This window comes from Oreochromis aureus, linkage group 3, assembly GCF_013358895.1.
Source record: "Oreochromis aureus strain Israel breed Guangdong linkage group 3, ZZ_aureus, whole genome shotgun sequence".
Classification (NCBI taxonomy): Eukaryota; Metazoa; Chordata; class Actinopteri; order Cichliformes; family Cichlidae; genus Oreochromis; species Oreochromis aureus.
The window spans coordinates 8,563,937-8,577,707 of record NC_052944.1 but is presented as its reverse complement, the minus strand read 5'-3'; positions in this window follow the sequence as shown (position 1 = coordinate 8,577,707).

Below are 13,771 nucleotides of genomic sequence, written 5' to 3'. Positions count from 1 at the left end.
TGTGGCAGCTGTCAGCATGCATCATCCAGCGGCAATGCGTGGCAGGCAGTAGCGGTCCAACATCTGGCATCAGACGACATTTTGGTAGGCAGGAGGTGTCAAGCGGCTTTTGTCCGGCGTCTGGCATCGGCGTGGCAGACAGCAGGTGCCCGGCATCTGGCGTCTGGCATCTGGCATATGGCATATGGCGTCTGGCATCTGGTGTTTGGCATCTGGCGTCTGGCATCTGGTGATGGCTTGGCAGGTAGCAGGTGTCTGGTGATGGTGTGGCAAGTGGCAGGAGTCTGGCTTCTAAGATTTGGCGTCCAGCAGGTGTCTAGCATCCTACGTGCCAGGCAGCAGGTGTCTGAGCTACTGACAAACTGGGCATTGTCAGTGTGGCGGGGAGCTTGTGCAGCTCAGTATGTGGATGCCCCATGAACAGAGCAAAGGAGTGCAGAGGAGTGAGCACACTGGTCTCCGGCACATAATACTGATAACCCTGATGTGCATTAAAAGCTCGCCGGCAGGAGGACGGTGTTGACAGAACCAAAGGAATTTAGGTGGTCCTACACTGGTGATAATGGAAGGTCTCTGGGGGAAAATAGGTGTCCAGCATCTGCTGTCCGGAGTCCTGCGACGGCGTGGCAGGCGGTAGGTGTCCAGCGGCAGGTGCCCGGCATCCAGCGACAGCGTAACAGGCGGCAGGTTCTGCTGTCCGGCATAAAGCTACAGTGTGATGGGCAGCAGTGTGGCAGGTGACATGTATCAGCCATCTGGCATCTGGCCACTGAGTGGCGTGTGGTGATGACGTAGCAGGCAGCAGGTGTCCAGCTTCTGGCATCAGGTGACATTGTGGCAGGCATCAGCTGTTTGGTGGCTGGTGTTGGCGTGGCGGAAAGCAGGTTCCCAGCATCTGGCATCTGGCAGGCAGCAGGTGTCTGGCGATGGTGTGGCAAGCACCAGGGGTCTGGCTTCCAGGATTTGGCATCCAACAGTTTTCTGGCAGGTGTCAAGCGTCCTGCGTGGCAGGCAGCAGGTGTCTGAGCTGCAGAAAAAAACTAAATGAAAAAGGAATTCATCATCTTTACAAATTTGCATGCATAAAATTCACTAGATTACTTTTCTGGACTAGTGGAGGGTGGATTAAAGTCCTCAGCAGTGAGAGCTGGTGGTAGGTGTGAGCTGGAATTAGATGTCCAGCTCTGGGAAATAAGCCGTTCTGCAGTGTGTTTCTGTGGAACTTGGTGGCTCTGTGTTTTTTTCCAAAATGGGGACAAACAAACTTTGATGTGTTTTATCCTTGCCTTCTAGACCTATGGCATTTTTTGCATCGGTCAATGTTTGTCTCCGGACTATGGAGGACATAGGGAGAACCCACATAGGCACAGGTAAAACATGCAAAGACCACACGGAAAGTCCCCAGATGTCTGCCAGTTTGAAAATAAAAATGTTAGATTTGACACCACAGAGCATGTTATAAAGCGCACATTATCACCAGTGTTGGGTAAGTTACTTTAAATTAGTAACTTAGTTACATTACTAGTTACTTCTCTAAAAAAGTAACTCAGTTACTTCAAGTTACTCGTTACTTTCAAAGTAACTAGTTACTAGGGAAAGTAACTTTGGTTTTACTCAGAATTCTCTTGTTAATGTGTTGCTTCCGTAACTGGATACCCAGCAAGACTGCCAGTCTTCTAGCTTGCTTACTTGCCACAAGTGCACTGTGCCACCTACCAATAGAAAGGAAAAAATAATGTGCACATTTCCACGAGAGAAATCCCACGCCTGGACCGTCGTTGACCGCCGCCATGATTCTAGCCTGCTTTTTACATCCAACACAAAAACTGCAGTCGTGGTGCTTTTGATTGTACTCAGAACTTGGAAATTCTGCCTTCTGAATAGGAAGATGTAGGTAACACCAGACTGCAGATGAGCTGCATACAGAGCTGGACTGGGACAAAAAATCGCCCCGGCATTTTGACTAGAGACCGCCCACCATTATAGGAAAAATCATAAAGCCTTTGAATGAAAATAAACACTGTTGTGACAGTGATGTACACTGTTCTGATGGTATATATGTATCAATCTATCAATTGTTTGTTGTAAGACTCAGATAATTATTTTTTTTTAAAGCGAGACATTTTAAATGAGAATAATAAAGAAAAGTATTTCTTTGTGCCCCCTTTCCCTGTTAATGCCCTACCTGCCCCCTGGCAACACTTTGCTAGATCCGCCCCTGCACAGTTACCAGCTGTCAGCTACTTAGAAAAGGATCCTGGTGTTATTTGTCTCTCAGAAACAGTTCATAACTTCCTTCAACTCATTCATGTCACCTAAAAGGTAAACCTGTTTCTCCATCACCTGTTCAGTTCTGATGATTCAGTAAGGACATCTCCTGGTTTCATCTGCATGTTTCCCTCTCACCAGATAACCAAACCGATATCATGACCAGCAGCTTTACAGCTGTGGCTCCAGCAAACATCAGCTGATACTAGCAATTAATATTAAATAAATTCTAACAACAGCTGATCAAGCTTAAACGTGCTGCTGTTGTTTAACGCGACATCCGCTGGTTTCCTCTTTCTGGCGTAAAGTGGGCGATAAATAAACAAGAGAGAAAAGCCGATCAGCTGATCATTGATCAGTTTCATGATTGAAGTAGAAACAGGAGAGGAGAGAATGAGAGAAGAAGAGGCAGCTGTGCAGCTTCAGCTTTGTGTCTTTTTCATTGTAGCTGAAGTCCGGGACAAACTGTGTTGCTTTTCACCTCAGTACAAAACGCGTAATATTTTCTCTGAATACGAGACGATTCTGTTTTTTACAGGACGGTTGGCAACTCTAATAATTAACCGTATGAACAAAATAAAGTTCAACATCAGTAACATAGCACCCACCCAGCTGTATAGAAACTCCGTCATGCAAGCTAGCACGCAGTACGAAAAAGTCATCATACTGAAAATAAACTCCACCTAAACTTGGTTTATATCTGACTCAGATAGACTGCAGGTCATAACTTCTTACCTGAAGTTCAGTTCACCTGACACGCGGACCGGCGGCCGCTTCGGGTCTCTCCTCTTGCCTCCCTTTTCCTTCATCCACCTGCTGGCCTCCACCACTTGCTAATGTTATTGAATCTGTGGAAGCTCTGCGATATCCACCACACGAAGTAACGAGTAACGAGCCTATCTAAATCCCAGTAACGAGTAACGCGTTCCTGGTTTTGGCATAATAACTAGTTACCGTGCTCGTTACCACAATAATAACGTAGTTACTGTAACGCGTTACTTAATAACGCGTTAGTCCCAACACTGATTATCACACACACACAACTTAAAAAAATGCCTGTGCATCACTATGCATGCTAAAACCAATTAATCCATCATGCCATTGGGACAAATTTATGGAAAAACCGCAGTCCTTAAACTTTACTCTTAGCGATCCCTAGTTGTGTATTCTGTGTCTGCTGATGAGGGGTTTGGGTCCACTTGTCTCAGTCACCTATAGGATGAAATAGGAAAACTCTGTCAATCACATGTTATGATCTTTGGAATCACCAGATCTTGACCCAGGTGAAAAACAATGGGAGATTTTAGACTTACAAGTTATCCCTTAAAGTTAGGAATAACTGATGTTCCATCCTCCAAAACACTGTCTGATACTTGGAGAATCAGCAAATGATAACTCACTGACACTAAATCTTGGTTTTTCCTTTAATTGCCACCCATCTGCATGTCCTGCTTGGTGTAAATAACACAGAGACAGCATTCCACCCCCTCTTACTAATAGAAACGTAAAATGTGACACTATTGTTTTATACAGCATTAATGTCGAAGTATAGACATTAGCTGAGTTTATTGTAATGATCCTTTTCTTGTACAGGGTAAAGTTCAGAAGGTAATTGATAGCAGCTGATCTTTGTGTCCCTCACACTTCAGACAAAGAAATCACGTGTTTGCTGCTCAAGACCAGACTGTCTGAAGACACAGTCTTTGTCTTCTTTGTCTTCTTTATTGTAATGTTCAGACAAAACAGGAGGAATAAAGGAAGAAAAACAAGCATACATGCATTTTAGGAAATAGTCAGTATAATCACCTAGCTGTTGAGACTGGATATCAGGGCATGGAATGTCAACTCTTTGGCGAGAAGGAGCTGGAGTTGTTATGAGGTTGAGAGATACCAACTAGATATAGTGGGATTCACCTCAACACACAGCTTGGGCCCTGGATCCAGTCTCATGGATCCATATTATCTATTTTGCTGTTGTCGGCTAGGCCGGAAGTATCAGTGCCAGAGACTCCAGCATGATCCACAAAATTATCAACAAGGCTGGAGCCATCACTGGCCAGACTTTGGAGCCATTTGAGTCAGTGGGGGACAGGAGGTCACTGAAAAAAATGCTTTTTTGCTCTCCTTTTCCCTCAAACCGATTCAAACTCGCTGCCATAAAGAACATTTCAGGATATAATTCTTTATGTTCTACATAAAACTCTATAACTTTTCATTCTGGACAGGTGAACACACCTGTCGGGCATATGAATCCACATATATTTCCATTATACTTTCATGCAGCTGTTTTTCTTAAATTTATGGTGTACATATTAGTTATTAATGAAATTCACAGTTCTCTCTTGTTGTGCATATATATTTTTGCAGTCTCTCATAGTATAAGGCCCTTACTAAGTGCCTGTGACCCTTTTTCTTTAACTTCATTTATTTTGGGCTATTGTACTATTTTTATTTTGTCCCTTCTGGGATCAAAAAAGGAACTTACCTCCCAGTCCAGGGAGGTCCCGGTTCATGTGTACATCATCATCATTGAAGAAGTGGATTTAGACTGTAGGTGTAAATAGATGAAAGAGTTGTGGCCTGTGATTTGCTTAGCCAGAGATTGTTTGGTTTCCCCGATGTATACTTCACAAGAGTCCTCTTGACACTTAACCAAGAACATTTTATGTTGCTCTGTTTGTGCTAGTAGACCAGATCTATGGCCTGAACTAATTTTTGGCATGAGTGATGAAAATACTACTACTACTGTACTACTATGTCAGTACAAATAAACAGCATGTAAAATGGCAGAGTACAGGAACCACCTGATTCATCATCAGATAAAGAAAGAACAAGATTACACCTAAAAGGCTTCAAGGGAGCTCATCTCTTAAGGGCCAATGAGCTATCAAAAAAAGATTCTGGGCATGTGCCCAGGGACCATGTCCCATCCAAAAGGCAAACAGGGGAAAATAACATGACTTATATTCAGTCAAACTTTAGCTCTCAAAAACAACAAACTATCAAAACATTGATATATATGTTTTATCATATCAAAATATATTGTGGTTGTACAACACTCAATTCGTAGAAGATACTGTTTTCTACTTCTATGAAAAAAGGAAGGACATGCCCAGGAAACTGAGTTACTTCAGCTGATTTCCTTTGGTTAACCTAGTTGCTGTAGCTGAAGGTATAGCAAGTCCCTCAAGCTCAGGTCCTCTACCACAGGACTGCAAGTTTGAAAGTTTTGTGCAGTATCTTAGCTGTATATAGGACAAGACTGTTCAGGATGTCTCTGTCAAGTACCTGGAATCTGCTTGTGCCTGGAGTCCGCTTGAGCCCCTCTTCCACTTTGGAAATTACAGCTCATAATGCTTCTATAACCACTGGGACCACTTTGGGCCACGTCTGCTCCAGTTGTTACTTTAATTCCTGATAATTCTCTATTGTCCCATGCTCCTTCTTCCTGTTGCTATCCACTGGCATTGGCACATCTTGTCAACCACCATTACGTTTGGTTCGTTGGCGAGCAGCTGCTTGCCTCTCTGGAACTCAGTCCCACATGACCTTAGCCCTGGTTTTCTGAACCCCCTTTGGTGCTGTCTCCAGTCAGGGCTACTCCCAAAGTCAAGAGTACTGTGGCCCACTTAAAAAAAACAGTACTCAATCTGAGCATTCAAAGTGCTTCACATAACTTGTACATTCACCCATTCCCACGAGCACTTTTTTCTAAGCTGTTTCTAAGTATCTTGCCCAAGGATATTTGGCATGCAGTGGTAGCTCGGGTGGTAGAGCACTTAAAGAAGCACTTAAATGCTTCTTTAAGTGCTTGATGATCTGGTGAACTGCCTCTATGTCAGTGGTTTTCAAAGTTTGTGGCACACCCTACTAGTGGGGCTCAGAATTCTGACAGGTGGAGCGCAAGTTAGCTGGCAGAAAGGTCATGCAGAACTAATGTTTAGCATTGGAATCACTTTTTCGTCAGAACAAAGAAATTCGTGGCAGTTATGTGAATAATATGCACATCCGCTGCATCCGCTGAAAAGGTGCAGCCCAGTGTGTAATGCAACAGCCGCAATAAAGAAGTGTACTGAAAAGTGCGAACATGTGGTCGGGTCTGTCGTGCATCATTTGCAGTGGTGCCGAAACTCAGGATTGGGGCACTGGTTTCGGCCCAACCGAGGTTTCGACCCAACCGCATGTTCACACTTTACTGCGGCTGCCAACTTACGCAGCTTTTCAGCTACAGCCTACACACATCAACAACAACAACAAAAGAACCCAGTTCATTCTGTTTTAAGCCGGCGAGGTGTGATTGGGGATTGTGTTCAGGTGCATCCGTCCCCTCTGCACCCGTGCCGCAGACCACACCCCGCTACAGCTCTGCAGTGAAAAACAGGCTCACTGTAGCCACAAAGAGTGAATAGTACTGTCACTAAATTATATATTTTTAATCTCTGTTCACAAATTTCTGGATTTCTTTTTTTTATAAGACTAAGACTGAACTTTATTTTTCCATGTTTGGAAATGTTCACATTGTGTTTAACTTGTTGCTTTTTTGAAGAAGTGGTGCAGACTAATGAAGCAGTCTAGTGACAAAAGTTACAAATAGTTGTTTAAAATGAAAGTTGCTTGTTTAAAACAAAAATTACTGAAGGATTCATTGTGAATGACTTTATCTAAATAAAGTTGCAGCTATTTTCTGTCATTGTTTTGTTTAGATGGCGCGGGAATGATGTAAAAAGTTTGAGAGGGAGCTGAGCTGGGCCCCACTAAAAGTTTGAACCTCAAATCGCCCCTGCTTGGCCTCCAGTAACACTTTGAGGAATCTTGTAGTTGTCTTCAACCAGGATATGTCCTTCAGTGGGCATATTAAACAAATACATAGGACTGCTTTGATTGATTGATTGATCATACTTTATTCATCCCGAGGGAAATTGGGTTAAGGCTGCCAGCCGTGCCAGCGCCGTCTTACCCATCCGACCATACATACATTACACAAACATCACATGGGGAAGACAGGTCAGAGGGGTATAACATGGAAAAGCACCACATGAGGAAAGATAAGGAGAAAACAATAACTCCCCCCAGACTGAGCTCCAACAGGGAGATCAGTTTGAGAACGGTGGATCATCAACAGATCTCCCTGTTGATGATCCACCGTCATCATCGGAAGGGAATAAGCATCGAAGGCGTTAGGAGGGGGGAGGGGGGATGAGTGTACATCTGCATGTGTATATATGTCTGTGTGCATGTGTGTGTATGTGTCCAGAGTTCAGCTGAGACAGTGTCCTTCGCCCTGCCAGGCTAAGTAAACAGTCTTACAGCCAACCCAGGTGGCCTTGCGTAGAATGGGAAGAACAGTCTCAACACAGTCGTTATCAGGGTGTTTTGTTCAGCTCCAGCCTTGAGACCGCAGCTGGCAGCGAAGGGGTATCCACATGAAGTGATGGTGGTTTTAACTTTGCTGCGAACAACTCATATGAATTTCAAAGCTGTTCTAACAGTCCAACACTGGTCACTCAATCTCCCGTTGGAGAGCCGCGAGCTTCTCCATGATGTTATCAGACTTACACTCCGTGATGTTGTCATTCTTGTGCTCAAAGAGCAGGTTCTGAGAACTCACGACCGCAGTGCACTTCCCAAGATGTGATCCAATTTGTGCTCAGAGGTGTTATTCCGAGCGAGCCCCTCCAGATGTAATCCAGTTTGCTCTCAGAGGTCTTGTTCTAAGTATTCACGGCAGCCGTAAGCTTCTCCAAGATCTTATCCGTGCTGCACTCAATGAGCCCATTTTGAGAAACTCACGCCTTGTCCCATCGTTTCAATCCCAGCGGGCAGCGTTGTGGGGGTTTGAACAGCCGGTTCCACTTCCTTAATTCTTCGATAAGCCAGGGCCAAGCCAGCTCCGATCAGCAAGAACCCTGTTATCATGGTTCCGCATAGGTAGATATCTTCAGCAGTCAGGCTCACCCGAGCCCAGACTTCTCGTTGAGAAAGGGGTGTCAATTGCATTCAGGGACCAGTTGATCAAATCCATAATTCCTCTTTTAGGTTTTAGAGAACAGACTGTGAGAGAGTGTTCCAGGGAAAAGTAATACAAAAAACACGAGACTAGACAAGGACACAAGAGGCTAAGCAGGGAAGCTAAGGGAGAGGAGAGGAGGAGGAAAAAAAGTGCGACCGCCTTCACCGCCTTCGCCGAGAGCAAGAGAAGTTGTTTCATTTATATAATATCTCTAAAATGAGAAACATCCTGTCTCAGAGTGATGCTGAAAATTAGTTCACAAATGTATTACTTCTGCATTGGACTACTGTAATTCATTATTATCAGGATGTCCGAAAATCATTGAAAAGCCTTCAGTTCATCAAAAAGGCTGCAGCAAGAGTACTGACAGGGAGTAGAAACAAAAGAGCACATTTCTCCCACATTTACTACTCTTCTTTGACACCCTTTGAAGTCCAGAATCGAATTTAAAATACCATCACATACAAGGTCTCAAATAATCAGCTCCTATATTATCTTTAAAACCTCATAGTACATTGTACCCCATTAGAGTACCATGCTCTTAGACTAGTGGTTTGCTTGTGGTTGCGGTTGATGTCTATATCTTAGCCATCAGTGATGTCTCACTCAATTTTGGCATAGAGCTTGATGTCATCTATTTACAGGAGCTGGCTGATGTCACTCCACTCCTAAATCACTGCTGAATCTATATCTGTATTCACTCTTAGTGTTGAGATGGCTTTAGGAGGTTAAGTCCTTACAGAACAGCCACAGGGTCAGTGCATCATCTTGATATATTCCACACTTGATGGTGACTTGTGTCACTGCCTTCGAGTTGGCCTCCAGTGTTGTATTCCATAGTCCCACGGAGTTCCTGATTAATGTTATTGGCACACTATTAGCCTTATACAGGGCAAAGCACGCCAGTAACCATTTGTAGGGTATTGAGTTCTTGTAGTTGATGGTGATGCTCAGGTTGGTCTGCCTGGCCTTAGAGCTCTATCCACCAGGAGCTGCTGCTTTAATCCTTTGCTGTTATTTTCAATGCCTTTCGGAGATGTGATCATGTTCATCTTGATTGCTACAGTGCAATGAGATGAGCTTCCATGTTGTGGAGAGGCAGGCAGTCGGCTGGGAGTTTGATAATGCTGTACTTTTGTGGGGATCCATCATGATTATGATGGTTCTGCCCTGTGTTAGCTAGTCTGCTGTTGGCAGCCCTCTTTGTGTCTCTAGGCAAACATGGTGTACCATTACCTTGTTCAGCCCTTCAGTCCTTCAGATCCAGCCAATAGGCCTGGATCATCAAGTCCTGGTTCTTAATTCAGGACACTAATTGTTGGATGTCTGCCTTTGTGATCTTAGGTGGTTCTTCCTCTGGGAGGTTGTTGTGGTCTTCTCTTAGGTCCACCAGCTGAAATGTGGGGGTATACAAGTGTGGCCTTAGTTTTTTTGTCAGAAAACTGCAGCAGTAAAGATATTTGGTTAAGTGTCTATAGTCTATAGTTTTCAGTGAAGTGACCGATTCACTACCCTGGCAGGCCAAACATTACTCCATCGTGACAACCAATCAGTGGACAGTCAGAACTACTCCAGGACAAAAGGTTTTTGGTTTTTTTGGGCTCTAGCCAAGACTACTTGAATCATCTATCCATGGAGAAAAAAATGGAGATATGAAGAAAAACTATGAATTTTGTAGACTTGTGATCCATATTCTGCCCCAGCAGCTTTATTTAAATCCCTGAAAATAGCAACGTCTCTCCCAGAGCTCCATTTCGGTGACATCTACATGTAACTTGTAGAGAATCCATCACCTAACACTGCTGCCAGGATGAAAGCTTTCAAAGTACGGACAGCTAGATGTATTTTCAGACTGGATAGGTGAAATAATGGCGCTGTGTGGGAGGTGAAGAACAAGAAATTGCTTATCATTAAAGCAAAGTTAAGGGCTACATATCTAGCTTAAACCAACTACCACACACAAATCTTATCTTTTGTTGACTTGGACTTCAACCAGAAAAGTTCCAGTAGTATTAATTTATTACTTTAATGTCATGCCATAAGAGTTGAGTATTTTTACACTGCAAATAATTCCTAGAGTTTAAAGAAGCTGCCACTGACAGAAGGGGTTATTGCGCAATTTGACCTGTAAGGCAGGATCGGGTGAGGTGTGTTCACATGTTGGTGCCGTACTCTGGGTCCTTCTGGTAGCTGCAAATAAATGTTGATGAGTGAATCTGATAGCAGAGCAACTATGTGACATTTTGACTAAGTTAATCTCAAAGCCATTCAGAGGATGGTTTGAGGGCAAAAGACCCGACAGGTGGGCGTGTCCCAGAAGCTCTGACATCACGTGCAAACTATGGATAAAGTCCCACAGACATATTGAGCATTGTATACATTAGATTGCTTGCCAGTCTTAATCCAAATTCTGTACAGCTATGACAGAACACCTGTGTGTGTGTAGTAAACTAGTAAAGTTGGGAATAACTATATAAATAACAATAGCATCACCTTCTGCTGGGCTAGCTCATTCATCACAAGCAATATTTCAAAATGTCCACAAGAGGTCCCTGTAGACCATAAACTGGCATCCACAGGACATGGCCTACAAGGCTGTGCTGAGTGCATGCATGGCCACTGATGCAAAGGATCTTTGGACAGGACGTTCTGAGGCTAAATCAAAACAGGGAAATTTGCAAACCCTTCGGCACTTCAGTAAACCGACGAACAGCCTTCAGGATTTCCCTGATTGTGGCTTCCAGCCTTCTACTCTACAGGGGCTTCGTCTATATGCATCTTTGATTTTATATGTAATTGCTTCTGGGATTACTTGTGGCAGTGGCCTGTATGAGCTGATTGGTTTCAGTGATCCTGGTAGTTGGGATGGTTGGCCAGGATGGCTCATGATATTTATAATGGTCATTGTTGTTCCCACTGTGCTGTAGCCTCAGGATCTCTAGCTTAGATAGTAGTTTCAACTGATGTTGCTGAGCTAAAAGGATGCTTCTTGGCCGTTTTGGATGTTCGGTTTCTACTCATCTATAGTTCCCACATATATAACCTCTCTTATTGGGTTGGCTGGCATAGTAGCATTTAATCAACTTCATATTATCAGTCCTTGTACATGTATGTCTTGTTCCAGTAGTTGACCCAACCAAAACACCTGACACAGAATTTGTTAAGCCTGGCCTATTGTTCCGAAGACAGAAATGATGCTGCTACACTTTCCAGGTGTATATTTTTTAAATGCTTGAGTAAATAAAGTAAAATAAATTAAATCTACCTGCCTTTATTTGTAGTCAGATAAGCCCTCTTATGTGTTTAGTTAAGTACTTACATGGTTACTGTAGTGGTGTCACCAGCGAGGTCTACTATTGAAAGAATCGAAGCACCATTGTGGTTTACTGTCTTTCAGAGCTGCACGATGTGCAAATGGGAGTAAATCATCAGTAAATCTGCTGGCTGGTATGTTAAGGTCAATGGGGATAAAAGGCGTGATGTTAGGCTGTGCAGTACTGAGTCTTTCAGAACACTAACAAAGGTATCAATACTCATGCTGTGCTAATCCATCATCTCACCCTAATAGGACAAATTAATGGAAAACTCATTGACATGTTCGGCAGTCATCAAAACACTAATTGAGGCAACATTTGGATGAAAGCAAACTTCATATTGGTTTTTCATCTTAAAGTCCTCCTTGATTGTAATACTTCTGAATTTCTGACAACCATCTTTTGCCACTGTGGTTACTTCACGTGGTATAATAATAGTCACTGCAAAACAGCTTAATCACAGACACAGCCATTCCACACACTGCCTCAAGTGTCATTTTTAATGCAACTTGAGTACGCCACAGCAGTACCTTAACACTCTGGTTACTGTAATAATTTGCTGTACGGCAGTGAAGGTGAAGGCATGCTACACTAGATGGCAGTAAAAGCAGCAGGAATTCTTACTATGAGAGGATGTTCAAAAAAAACTTGACATCTTAAACCCCCACAAAATCTGCTCATGTTCTAAAGGAAGATAAAAATAATGCATTGTGCACAGAATCAAGAGTGACAACAATTGCAAAATATTGAAAATAGGTCTGCGGAAATACTTGTACTTGATTGCAATAAAATATATGATGCATTCTGTAGATACACTAGAAAAGAAAATACCTTCATATAATAGTTATAAACCCATATAAAATATAAACCCATGCTTGTGGAACTATCTTGTGTATACGCTGAAAGTTAATGTCTCAAAAGTGTTTCACTTTTAAGCTGACAAGCAGACACTCTCTTCCTTGTTGCAACAACTCTAGCCCTTAGCAGTGTTGAAACATCCTGTGGTTAAACAGCCATTGCCCACATATTAAAACAATAACTGAAGGGTGTAAATTCTCTTCACAGTATCTATGCTAAACACAATCCAAAGAAGGAGGCTTCAAATCACTGAAAATGAGAATTACCTGAATTTAATGAATTCAGCACAATGAAATGCACAAAGCACTCTGCTGAATCCTTTTTCTTACCATAAAAGGACCATGTGAAAACAGCTGTAAACTGCCGTTGAAAGACCAGCTGGTAGGTGGAAAGTGTTCACATTTACCCTCCGCTGTGACTCATTCACAAAAATGTTAAAAGAGACACAATCATCTCCAATAGGTTATCTTAGGCCTAATAAATATTTCCAGAGGGGAAAAGAAGGTGTAAATGTCATGACAGTCTCTCGCTACAGCTATGAGAACTATATTTGTGACAAAATTATATTCATATGCCCACTCTCTATGTAAACTGAGCATATGACAAAATGTGACGTGTGTTTTGAACTGTGAACTGCACTTCAGCTGGGACAAAGCTGCTTGTGTGTCAGCACGGCTTTAGTTCTGTGGTGTTGATGACCTTCACCTGATTTGGCTGTTGCATTCTGCTAGACCGTTGGTCTATGGAGGTCTATTTGGGACAAAATTATGTTTACACCTTTTACTATGAGCTTCAATTTGTCTCAGTGTGTCTTTCGAGTACGCTCTTCTGTATGCCTGTTGTCACTTGACAGTGCTGTTCAGTTTGCTGTGTGCACAACTACATTCGGGAGGCTGAGGAGGCTGAGGAAATTTGGTATATCGGCCGAGATCCTCAGCAGGTTCTACAGCTGCATTGTGGAGAGCACACTGACCAGCTGCATCACTGCATGGTACGGCAGCACTACTGCTATGGACTGCAAACGCCTGCAGAGAGTGATAACAACTGCGGAGAAGATGATCAGGACTCTGCTGCCCTCTCTGCGGAGCATCTACCATCGCAGAGTCCAGAGGAGAGCTGCCTCCATCCTCAAAGACCCCACACACCCCCAACATGGACTGTTCAATCAGCACATTCAGCACAGCACACTCAAACATTAAATTAATGCGACACGTAGGGTAACATGTTCAGAGGGGAAGACACATGTCAAGATAACAGATTCACAAAGAGAAACAATTTTTCTTCTATTTTTCTACTACAAAGCTTGTCACAACTGTCAAAG